At 38.3% G+C, this 10,823-nt stretch overlaps 1 long non-coding RNA gene across 1 annotated transcript in view; it reads left to right on the top strand.

Moving 5' to 3' along the window:
* LOC148190216 (uncharacterized) overlaps positions 1 to 9,105 on the top strand; it is a 64,204-nt gene extending 55,099 nt beyond the window's left edge. The window contains exon 2 of the long non-coding RNA XR_015778987.1: positions 8,055 to 9,105. This is a non-coding gene — a long non-coding RNA (uncharacterized LOC148190216). The remainder of the gene's footprint in view (positions 1 to 8,054) is intronic.
* Positions 9,106 to 10,823: the final 1,718 nt, after the last annotated feature.

The raw sequence follows: 10,823 nt of genomic DNA, 5'->3' as shown, positions 1-10,823 counted from the left end.
ACTTCATAGTCTCTTTTAGCCACTTGTTAGCAAACATCTTTTTTAAGACATGTACATGTTTCAAAATTATCCAATAGGGTTTAAACTGATAGTGAAAGTGAAAGCCTCTTAAGCTTAAGCTCCTAACTCATTTCCGAGTTTTAGGACCATGCACTCTATGTCTGTGTGTGGACAGATTTTTGTCATGTCGATGATGTTGCAAAGGTGCAAGGTGCAGTCATGAAACATTACGGGTGTGTTCTTGAGATCAAAATAAGGGCTGAGTTTGAAGATGCCTGTGCCGAAAGTAGGAGGGTAGGAAGAAGGGATGCGACGATTGCCCCCTCCACTTGCTAGTTTCCCTGAAGTTTTCTCTCCTCTTTTGGATGACGAAGTATTGAGAACCTTTTACTTACTACCATATAATCACAAGCAAATATATAAAAAAAATAGTACCAAAATGTACTTTAAAACGAGTAAAAGTACTTGTTAAATAACCAATGTCAAAAAGGTCTTATATCATTTGGTTATCACTATTTTAACGTTTAAGCTGGTTGAGGAGGAACTTAGAGTTTGTGGCTGTCAAATACATTGAGGTATAGCACAGTGTTTATGTGAATGTACAGTATGTAGTGACTTTGCATTTAATGTTTCTCACGTAAATATGCATACCTTTGCAAAACCAAACCGAAGTGTTAACAAAAGCCCAACTTAAAGAGGAAGTTGTGGGGAAGCAGGGAAAGCACAACATCAGAGATCTAACCCTCAGTGTGAAAAAGTTTGTTACAATTCCTTAAATATTTCAGTGTAATATGGCTGTGGTGATTGTTGCATTATGTGATAAACATGACCTGCTTTCAGATGTAAGTGGGTTGTTCTTTCCTGTGACATTTACAGCTTTTTTTGTTAAACACAGATTACAGTGAAAAATGAGTGCGTGCAGAGAAAGTAAAGGGCGGAGAGAAACAGTGAGAATGAGGAGGAGGTGAGATAAAGAAGAGGGTGGGATGTTTGGCAGCAAGCCACAGAAAACAGCAGCAGTCAGCGCAGCAACGGAGAGTCTGACCTTTAAAAGCCACAAGATCAACATGTGGGCTGATTTAAAAAAAGCTATTAATTTTAAGCCTCCTCTTTATATTTGTAGTTGGGTAAAATATCCTGTTATTACATAAAGACTGAAACATTTGCCAGTGTGGACCATCACTGAGTGTTGAAAAGTGACATCAACATTTATCATTCAGGTGTGGCACTGTTACTCCCACAGCTAAACGAAAAGGGAGGATGTTCACCCCAGTTCTTATCTGTGGTAGAAACTTGAACACAGCACAGTCATAGAGAGGGAATGGAAAAGCTGATTGTAACTCCCAGAAATATTTTAGATCAGAATAAATATATTTACACTCTGATGAATGTCACATGGGGGTAAAGATTCAGACAGAGCTCACAGAAAGTCAGTCTCTAATATTTGCTAAGTGCAGCTCTTGGATTAAGGGCAACTTTTCTGCTAAGTAAGCATGATTTTCAGTTCAGAAAATATTTAAACATCAGTAAAAACTGAGCTAAATTAGGCTGAAAAGGTTTTTTTTTTTTTACTATCAAGGTTATTAAGTAACTATGTTGTTTCAACAGAAATTCAGTGACTAAATTTCAAAATTTACTGTGGTTACAAACAGAAATATAGTTACTGAAATGCTGTTTAAACAAGGATTCAGATTGTTTCGAGTGTTTCCCAATGAAGATAAAGGGAGCCAAAACGAACGCACAAAGTTACCGTCTATCACTTACTCACCCCATACCTTCTTAAGTTTTCAGTTCAACTGTTTTGTCAGTTTGTCAACAGGATTGCAGAAAAACTACTTTTCATGAAACGTGGTGGAAGGGTGTAGCACAGGCCAAGGAAAAACCTATAACATTTTGAAGCAGATGTGAATCACGTGGTGAATACAGGAATAATTTTTCATTTGTTAACATTGTGATAGAGGGCATTTAGCCCTGGTGGAATAAATGCCATAGATCTTAAAATCCAGTGAATGGTAGTAAAGTTCAAATGGAAATATATTCAGACATGCAGAGTGGTTGCAGTTACATATTTGTATATCACAGACTGGATTATTGATCTTGATGGAGGTTTGTGCTTTCCAAGTGCCGCTCTAGTTCAAAATTTGGTTTTATGTTTAATCATCTTTCCAATAAATGATTAACCATCAGTGCTTTAACTGTGGATTATCGAGTAATGTGTGTGACTGTGTGTTTTGAATGTCAGACCTGACATCTAACTGATGCAGAGAAAAGAGGACATATAAAAGAGTTGCACATACACAGTTATTTATTAATTTATTTGGGACACTTAATAGGCGGACTTTTGCTGTGTAAGGACGGAAGGGTTGCAGCTCTGGTGACACACTCAGCAAACCAGTTAATCCGGCTTGTTGAAACGAACCTAACTGTTTGTTAACTGATACATTTCGTTCTTTAGTTGAAGTTGTTTGGAGGTTAGATACTGGACTTTTGGTGTGAGTCCTGACTCCAGCTGGTGGATCTCTGTAGTAGGGTCTCTTGTACAGTGTAATGTGCAGTGCCTTAATGGGAAAAATATTTCAACAGGTGTTGGTCCTTTGGTGGAAAATTTTGACCTTGAGGAATACAACATTATCAAATTGATGGTCATAATTACCATGCTAACATACTAATGTTCAATAGATAATGGACTGTTTTGTTGCTATTCTGTTGCTAGGGCAACAGCTTTGGTCCCTGCTTACTTCCTGTCAGCTACAAAGAAACCTGTTACAAACTTTTAGAGGTCCCTTGTCAGCTGCAAAGACTGCTCTGTCCAGTTTGTAATCTGTAATCTGTTTAAGAAGGGACAATATAAATTAATCTAAATTTCGATTTACCCTAGTTAGCTGGGGTGTTCATTTTCATCGGTTGGCCTTTGCCTGATGATAACAGACATCCGAAAATAATTTTAAAAAATACAATATGAAGATACAATATCTACAGTAGTTAAAGACAAACAATATTAAGATAAAAAAAGCACACAATATAGTTAAACATGTACACAATCAGAATATATACAACAGTGGGTTTTTGGTATAATGCCTGAAACAATGACTGTAGTTAACACAAGCTGCAGAGATTTTGACATTTTGTTCTAAAACATGTCTGTTGAAGCTTTTACATGTCCTAAAAAAAGGTTGCGCGCATGTTGAGAAATCCGACTACAGGTTGTCTGGGGCATTAAACAACATCATGCCGAGCACAGCCTTCACTGCCTCTTATGATGGTGATGATTAAGTCATGCAACTGTGGTGTAGTTCGTTCATAGACTAATGTTAACTTAAACATTAGCTTTTTTTTGACACTTCAAAAATCACAGAAGTGGTGTTCATCTCTTTGCCACAGATCTTTTTATCTACAATCCAAAAGCCAATCAAAAAATCATTTTTTTTTCTCTTGTTGTTGTTGAGGGAATTAGGTCAATGTTAGCCTTGGGCTGCCTACAAAAAAACGTCATCACTTCAGCACTCCATTTATTAAAAAAATGGAAGTATTGGAAATATTCAAACTTTGATGGTGTTACATGAAAAAGTCAGAGGATCACCAGAGTTATTCCAGTTAATCCTAAAGGGAACATAAATCCCCTCTTCATCCAGCAGTCTGATATATTTCACTTGTGCTGTACTGACTGACACTGCACTTCCTGGAGCCACGCCACCAGTGTAATGATTAATATTGTGATAAAGATTTCAAATTTATCACTCAGCATTAGTGTCAGTAGCTCTTGCACTGACACCATATCTCATGCCTGAGAGTGAGTAAGTGACTTCGATCTCTGAGTGTAAATCCCCCGGTCAATAGGCTTTTATCAGTGGTTTGGCAGACGGATACCGACTGGCTGTACTTAGACATCTTAAATTCAGGTCAAATAGGACACTCAGGCTCAGTTAACAGATCCTGGGAACGGTGCAGACGTTCTGGCCCACTGAGCCATCCATCCGTTCTTTTTGTACAGCTTTTCTATCTGTCTTCTAACAAGCTGGCAGAATAGTCAATAGTTATGGCCTCCTCCTAGCACAGCCCCACTTTCAGGCCCGCCATCCATCCTTCATTTGCATGCCGTCTTTATTTCATCAGTGCCAACGTCCCTTCCTCTCCCATCCCTCCATCATTGCGGACAGTGTCTTAGCAACTCCTGGCATCGGTTCATTTTCCTACTTTCTCGTCCTTACCCTTGCTGCTACTCAGTGCCGTCCATCATCATCCCTCTGTTTATGTGTCCAGCACAGTGGTCAGTGTGCGTCTGTGTGCTCTCTCTGGCACAGATCCACTTCGTCCTTCAGTGAAGAGGACTGAAGGACTGGGACCTGAGCCAGCTGGCGTGGACTCAGTGTAGCTCAGGCACAATAGCAACGGCCAGGCCCCACAGAGGAGGTCAATGCAGCCGAGGATCATGTGTTTTCAGCACTATTGTCCTCGTCTCTGTCTATATGCCTTAAACATACTGAAGGAGCTTCAGATAAAAGGATGATTTCTCCAAAGATTTGCTCAAGACACATCAAGGAGCACAGCCTGAAGTAAATGACAAATTAGTTAATGTCCATGGTTTCAAACCCCTAGGTAACCCCTGTTTTATAACAACCTGATGTGCTGTAAGTACTGATAAGCTTCTCCATAAAATACTATAAAAATAACATCAATGCCAAAAGGCCTAAAATAAACAGCCATTAAAGTGGAGAAAGGAATGAATAAGCAGTCATGGTAGCCAGTGGCTGCTGTTTTCCTTATGAACTGTCACTGAGGAGAATCTGAAAATACAGAATGTTAAATGGCAGGAAAACATTTCTAAAAATCCCACAAATGTGACTCACAGTCAACATCAAGAAACATAAAATATACTAATACTTTTTCCAAACTGTCTTCTTTACTTGTCTCTAACCTTCTTTTATGTGTCTTGAAACTGACTGCTGGGTGCAGCCTGTAGAAATATTGACCCTGCTGACCCCACAGCCAGTGAATGAGAGGGAGTTCAGAAAGAGAGAGGAGAACAAGACAACACAGAAAATCATTGAAGGAAGCAGTTGATGCTGGGCCAAGACCCTGACAGCTGTGTGGTGAAGGACGGTCCTGCCTCTGCCTGTTTCAGAACAGAAAAGAGCTGTAAAAGTAGGGCAGAGAAAGCAGACGTGTCAGGGTGAAATAAATTGTTAGTAACCCTCTTATAACATAAAAACGTGAGCTGCACACACTATATTCATTTGACTTCAGCGATAAGGTGTCTGAAGAAAAAGTGGTGCTTTTATAAGATCAGCAAGAGTAAAGGGCCGTCCACACCAATAGCGATGAATACATCCATGACTTATTCTCTAAATTTAGCAATACATTGTTCACATTCTAAAAACCAAGACTGTTTATTTCTAATCAAACAAATGCCCAAAACAACCAAAATGAAGATGCTGTCATGAAAAAACTTAACAAATCACCATAATTCTTATGAATACTGGTTCTATTATTTGTAACATTAGTGCAGTTCTGCATTTGTAGTTTGTGCAAGTGGTGTTGTCGTACCCCAGCAGAAGCCATTGCTTGACTGCTGTGTATAGGTACAATCAATGTTAAACACTGTACTGTCAATTCAAAACGATTTCCGGTTCAAAATCAAGTCCTGATTCAAAATATAGGAGGTGTAGTTTCATGAAATACTCCAGTCTGTTTTGCCAGTGGCATATTATGTTATGAAAGCAAAGTGTGTATGAAATTATGGAGGTTTTATTATGTACAAGCTTTTTGGTAATTTTTGTAATTATAATAGTTTAAAAAATTGACACACTTAAAAAAAAAAGTCCCATTATTGCTTTGCAGTTGTTTGTGTATCCCATTATCTGTGCCATTCTGCAAAGCAGCTCCTATCTGTGAAGATGCAGAGGGCCACATCACACTCCTGACACACTCCAGAGAGGGGCCTGATTCTCCTGCCTGCTCTGCCTGCAGTCCACACAGAGTTTACATCCATATGAGGCCCTGCTGCTTGATACAGTGTCTCCTGATTTACCCTTGTCTCATTATTATTATTAGTATTATTAGTAGTATTAGTATTATTAGTATTACGATGATGATGATGATGATGATGATGATGATGATGATGATGGTGACAGGGGCTACCAGGCTTTAATTTAATGCACGAGGCGCTACCAATCACACGTAGCGATAGATACAGCAGGATTAGGTCAATCACAGTGCAGTTTGAACCAGATGACGTATGGCATACGTAAGCGGATACATAACGTCTGATCGTCTTCCGATTGGTGGACAAGACCAAAACAAACCTCTGACCTCACTCTAAAGGAACTATGGGAAACAATATGGCGTTTAACATCAACGCTAACGTACTTTTCTCATCGAAATATGGACGGAAGACACACAATATCGGATCTGTCATTATGGATTCATTGAACAAGGTCCCGTAAAGACACCTGTATTCCCAGGCTGGACACTGAGGCTTCTGAAAGAGCTACGACGTATCCGAGAAATCCCTCTGAACGGCAGCTTTCACTGGCGAAAAAAGTAAGACGATCCGACAAACGGTCTCAAAATTATTAAGATGAATGAACTTTTGAAAGAAGTATAGACCATATTTAGTAAATATAGTTGGTTATCGATATTTAGGACCGTTGAATCGATTCTGAATCGTTAAAAATGATAATCAAGATTCTTATGTGAATCGATTTTTTCCCCAACCCCTAGTTTTTGTTGCCATTTGGGACGACATGCTATACTATGACGTTTTTATTGACATTTGGGATCACATACCATACTATGATGTTTTTTTTTTTTTTGTTTTTTTTTTGCTGTTTTCGGACAACATACTATGCTACGACATTTTGGATGCCATACCATACTATGACATTTTTGTAACCCTATTGGACGACATAGTAGACTATGAAGTTTTTGGTGCCATTTCAGAACACATACTTTGGTATGATTTGGTGCCAATTTGGATGACATATTTTACTTGCACTTTACGTGCAATTTCGGGCGGCATACTATGCTATGACATTCTTGGTGCCATTTCTGATGATACACCATACTATGATGCGTTTTTTTTTTTTCTTTTGCTCTTTTGGACACCATGCTATTGTGTGATGATCTGGAGCCATTTGTAATAATATAGTATGATGTTTTTGGTTCTATTTCGGACGACATACTATACTATGACGTTCTTTAAAACATTTCAGAGGACATAATATAATTTTAAGTTTTTGGTGCCAGTTTGGATGACATACCATACTACTATGGTTTACTACTAAGTTGGTTTTTTTTACCGTTTTGGACGACATAGTATACTTTGGAGTTTTTGGTGGCGTTTCTGACCATATACTATAGTGTGATGCTTTTTGGTGCTATTTTGGACAACATAGTATTCTATGACTTTTTTGACGCAATTTTAGACAACATACATACTATGACGTTTTCTTGGCATTTCGTATGGCATACCATATTGTGACGTTTGTTTTTTTTAACATTTGGGATGACATACTTTACTATGACTCTTTGTTTTCCAGTTTGGGAGAACATGCTATATGATGATGTATTTGGTGACATTTTGGACAACATACTATACTATGATGTTTTTGGTGCTATTTTTAATGACATACCATACTATGATTTTTACTATGATTTGTTTTTACCATTTCGGACGACATAGTATACTATTAAGTTTTTGGTGCTATACTATACTATGACATTTTAGGCAGATTTTTTTTTATGACATACTATACTATGACCTTTTGGTCAGATTTTTGACAGCATATTATGCTATGACGTTTTGTGGCATGTTGGGTCATTTTTGACAATATAGTACACTATGACTTTTTTGGGTCATGTTTGTCGACATACTGTACTATGACGTTTTGAACAAGGGTATGCTAATAACGTCTTTACCTTACAATTTTTCTTAAAGCTAGCTTTATTATTCTTAGTTGTGTAATGTATATGTACTGTATGTTATAAGTGGAGGTAGTACACTTCCACTCTGTGTTTTTTTTTCCTCAAAATAACTGCTTTGTATTTGTACATAGGCTATGCACTCAGAGGTTGCGTGAACCCCCATTAACGTCCTGGGTGATCATCAACAAAAACAGTCACAGATGTGCCAGCATACTGGGTTCTGCCAAGTAATTTAAGATCCATGCTGAAGTGGAATACAAGATTGGCTACACTTCTTCAGCTCTGCAAAAGAAGGCCCTTGACCAGCGCATCAGTGAATGCTCCTCTACACCAGTTATAAGGAGTCGTGCATCAAAAAGGAAAACTCCATCAGCCAACCTTAAGGACTTATCACCACTACTTGATACACTGCTGCAGCATAGCACGGATGTTGTTGGGATAGAGTAATATTACACGCTGTAAACAGAAGCTGTGCAGCCCTCTGCAGTTCCTCGCAACATCTCTACGTGATACAGCCATCGACTCACATGATCGAGTGCAGTGTTGTAGAAAGCATCCAGCAGGCCGCTGAAACAAAGGATAAACAATTCTGCTTTGAGTTGTCCAATGATGAGGTTCGATTCAAGAAAACACATTGTTTCTATGCACAAATACAAACACACATCTTTGTAACTGTGACCTTGTTGTTTGGACTCTAAAAGACCTCGAATTCTGTGAGCTTCGTTTACAGAAAGCACAAATGTGTGCCTTCCAGAGCTTTTGGCCAAGTATTACTCTCAGAGCACACCATTTTTGCAAATTTCAAATTTGCATACTTGTTTTATTGCTTGTTTTTCATTCTGAACCTGGTCTGTTATATAGTTATTTATTGTTCATGATTTGCTTTGTTATTTAGGGCCAGATCAATTAATGAAATAACTGACAGAAATGTTGCACATTCTTCAGTGTTTACTGACACACCAAACAACAAAGTTGTTTGTTGCAGCCATTCTGGAACTTATGCATTTAGTTGAACTGTTAACATGTAACCTCACTATTGTTGCACTGAAGAAGCCTACTGTGACAATTATATTGTTTCCAATTAATGCTTGAAAAATGTCATGTAAGGAATGCAAGGAAAGACAACAGGTATTCATTGTATTTTAAAAAACATGTTTTATTAAACCAGTTTTTCAATTTTAATATTCTGCAGTCAGTTCATTTGAAGCATTTATGTGTACAAAATTTCCTGGACAAAACTGATGCTACAATCGAACAACCAGTGGCGGGATATAAATAGATACAAGTACTTATTTAAGTTGAATTTATATTCAAGACAACTCTTAATGAAACATTGCATTCCTGTCATTAAAAAAAAAAACATTCCTTAATTTTGAATGATAAGGGTGAAGTGTTTTATGTACTGAGAACAATTTTAAATTGTTATTTCAGTTCCTCAATCTTATTCCAAGACTTTATAAACCTCTCTTGGATTGGCTGGGAAACAAGTAAAAAAAAGACTTTGCTGAAACCTGCAATAAATTGCAACAGACATTAATGCATCAGTAATAGTCATAGAAAAATATATCCTTATAAAACATTGACAGGGAACTTTAATGCAAAATAAGTCATTTTACTTTTCATACTACGAAGAAAGGCTTCACAACATTTTGAATTATAAGGTCCTGGTTGACTGAGCACATTTAAATATGTAAAATTATTTTAAAAAATGTTTCAGTCTGACCACTTGATAATACCGCGCCACCCACAGCCCACTTAATGGTGCTCTAAGGCCCACTGATTGAGATTCACTGCTTTTAAGTCCAATTCCGGTGAAACCCAAGCAAATGTCTACCTAGAAAGCCCAGGAAGTTGCATATACACCCCTTATTCAAAGTATCACTTTTCCAACAGACATAAACATGTTTACAGCCTGGTTCATAAAATAATTTTGGTCCGAATAGCCTTGTCTTTGCTGGTACACACTGTGTCGGGTGTGCAGTGCTAACCATGCGTCATGGTTAGCACTCTTGCCTCACAGCAAGAGGGTCCCTGGTTCGAAACCCGGTAGGAGCGGGATTCGGTCTGTGGGCAGGGGCCCTTCTGTGCAGAGTTTGCATGTTCTCCCTGTGTCTGCATGGGTTCTCTGCGGGGTCTCCGGCTTCCTCCCACAGTCCAAAGACATGCAGCTCAGGTTGATTAGTTACTCTCAATTGCCCGTAGGTGTGACTGTGAGTGTGTATGGTTGTCTGTCTATGTGTGTCACCCTGCAATAGTTTGGCAACCTGTCCAGGGTGTACCCCGCCTTCCGCCCGATGACAGCTGGAATTGGCTCCAGCCCCCCCACGACCCTTTGACATTGTTGCCTATATAATACCATAATATTATTATGCCATACAATTATATTATGGTGTTTTTGGCCATTTTTGCATGTTTTAATGCTATGGTGTATCTCAGCACGCTATTTTATGCTGTTTTGAGGTGTTTTCAGCTGTTTTTATGACACGTCATTTTTTGACAAATTTGCCATACTATAGCCTTGCTTCTTTGGTCATTTTACGTACATGCTATATTATGCTGTTTTTGGCCATTTTTGCACGTTTTAATGCTATGGCGTTTCTCAGCACGCTATTTTGTGCTGTTTGGAGGTGTTTAAAGCTCTTTTTGGGACATGTCATTTTTTGACATTTTTGCCATACTATAGCCTTGCTTCTTTGGTCATTTTTTTTTACATTGTGTATTAGGCTGTTTTTAGCCATTTTTGCACGTTTTAATGCTATGGCGTGTCTCAGCACGCTATTTTATGCTGTTTGGAGGTGTTTTCAGCTGTTTTTATGACATGTCCTTTTTTGACATTTTTGCCATACTATAGCCTTGCTTCTTTGGTCATTTTATGGACATGCTATATTATGCTGTTTTTG

The sequence above is a fragment of the Plectropomus leopardus genome, chromosome 2, assembly GCF_026936395.1.
Source record: "Plectropomus leopardus strain MGB_pleo_1.0 chromosome 2, ASM2693639v1, whole genome shotgun sequence".
NCBI classification, from domain to species: Eukaryota; Metazoa; Chordata; class Actinopteri; order Perciformes; family Serranidae; genus Plectropomus; species Plectropomus leopardus.
The sequence above is the reverse complement of the archived record's forward strand: the minus strand, read 5'-3'. Positions and strand labels throughout refer to the sequence as shown.